The sequence below is a fragment of the Colletes latitarsis genome, unplaced genomic scaffold (genome assembly GCF_051014445.1).
Source record: "Colletes latitarsis isolate SP2378_abdomen unplaced genomic scaffold, iyColLati1 scaffold0007, whole genome shotgun sequence".
NCBI lineage: Eukaryota > Metazoa > Arthropoda > Insecta > Hymenoptera > Colletidae > Colletes > Colletes latitarsis.
Window position 1 is genome coordinate 97,501 of NW_027488367.1, and position 2,500 is coordinate 100,000.

Here is a 2,500-nt window from a genome sequence, read left to right on the forward strand (position 1 = left end):
TACAGCCTTCTCGGCTGGTCGTCGTTAGTCGCGCGAGCAACAGATGGCCGCACAATCGACGCGTCGTCGTTTGCGATTATTCGCCTCACGTTAGCCATGAGTATGTATATTATTCATTTACGAACGAACGCGGCAGCGTCCATCGGTTGCTCGATGAAATCGATGCGATAAACTACAGCCGTTTCGGCTGGTCGTCGTTAGTCGCGCGAGCAACGATGGCCGCAAAATCGACGCGTCGTCGTTTGCGATTATTCGCCTCAAGTTAGCCATGAGTATGTATATTATTCATTTACGAACGAACGCGGCAGCGTCCATCGGTTGCTCGATGAAATCGATGCGATAAACTACAGCCGTTGCGGCTGGTCGTCGTTAGTCGCGCGAGCAACGATGGCCGCAAAATCGACGCGTCGTCGTTTGCGATTATTCGCCTCAAGTTAGCCATGAGTATGTATATTATTCATTTACGAACGAACGCGGCAGCGTCCATCGGTTGCTCGATGAAATCGATGCGATAAACTACAGCCGTTTCGGCTGGTCGTCGTTAGTCGCGCGAGCAACGATGGCCGCAAAATCGACGCGTCGTCGTTTGCGATTATTCGCCTCAAGTTAGCCATGAGTATGTATATTATTCATTTACGAACGAACGCGGCAGCGTCCATCGGTTGCTCGATGAAATCGATGCGATAAACTACAGCCGTTTCGGCTGGTCGTCGTTAGTCGCGCGAGCAACGATGGCCGCAAAATCGACGCGTCGTCGTTTGCGATTATTCGCCTCAAGTTAGCCATGAGTATGTATATTATTCATTTACGAACGAACGCGGCAGCGTCCATCGGTTGCTCGATGAAATCGATGCGATAAACTACAGCCGTTGCGGCTGGTCGTCGTTAGTCGCGCGAGCAACGATGGCCGCAAAATCGACGCGTCGTCGTTTGCGATTATTCGCCTCTGGCTATCCGTGAGTATGTATAATATTCATATACGAACGAACGCGGCAGCGCCCATCGGTTGCTCGATGAAATCGATGCGATAAACTACAGCCTTCTCGGCTGGTCGTCGTTAGTCGCGCGAGCAACGATGGCCGCAAAATCGACGCGTCGTCGTTTGCGATCATTCGCCTCAGGCTATCCGTGAGTATGTATAATATTCATTTACGAACGAACGCGGCAGCGTCCACCGGTTGCTCGATGAAATCGATGCGATAAACTACAGCCGTCTCGGCTGATCGTCGTTAGTCGCGCGAGCAACGATGGCCGCACAATCGACGCGTCGTCGTTTGCGATTATTCGCCTCAGGCTATCCGTGAGTATGTATAACATTCATTTACGAACGAACGCGGCAGCGTCCATCGGTTGCTCGATGAAATCGATGCGATAAACTACAGCCGTTTCGGCTGATCGTCGTTAGTCGCGCGAGCAACGATGGCCGCACAATCGACGCGTCGTCGTTTGCGATTATTCGCCTCAGGCTATCCGTGAGTATGTATAACATTCATTTACGAACGAACGCGGCAGCGTCCATCGGTTGCTCGATGAAATCGATGCGATAAACTACAGCCGTTTCGGCTGATCGTCGTTAGTCGCGCGAGCAACGATGGCCGCACAATCGACGCGTCGTCGTTTGCGATTATTCGCCTCAGGCTATCCGTGAGTATGTATAACATTCATTTACGAACGAACGCGGCAGCGTCCATCGGTTGCTCGATGAAATCGATGCGATAAACTACAGCCTTCTCGGCTGGTCGTCGTTAGTCGCGCGAGCAACGATGGCCGCACAATCGACGCGTTGTCGTTCGTTTGCGATTCGCTTCAGGCTACCCGTAAGGATGTATATTATTTTATTACTTCCTCGCCGTCATCAGGACGTTTCGTTCGGAGCACGACGACGAGCACACACGCCACCGGGCAAAGCGGGATACGCAAGTTCAAACCGTAAAGGAACGTCGCGAAACGATGTTCGACGGCGTCTCGTTCCTCGGCTGTAGATCCTTGGGCGCTTTGTTTCGGCCCCTGCGCGTTGTGTGTGACAATCGGTCGTCGTCTCCTCTTCGAGCGAGCGCAACGTAAACAGCCAGCATCGTATCTCCGACCGAGACGCGTATATAATGGAAAAATTGACGGCGGGTGACATCCTCGATCGTCGCAACGATGGGTCTTATTTTCTCTTCTCCTCCTCTTTCTTTCGTTTCTTTCTTTCGTTAGTAATGGACGTTTTCTTGTTTTTGTTCGAGATCTTTGTTTAGTAATGGACGTTTTTGTGTTATGTTCTTTCGTTTCTTTGTTCGTTTCGACCCAATCGTGTAAACGACGACGCGCGTCACCTCACGCCAGCATCGATCTACCATTAATACGGCGATTCTCGTTCGTCGAGAGAACCTATGGTCTGCACGGGCTCTCCAACGCTTGTGCTTTTAGCTTTGCAATGGCGACGGACGGGAGAGACGCGAGCGGGAACAAACAACGTGTTGTTTGTTCTCTCGTACAGCGTCCTCCGCGCGTAAGC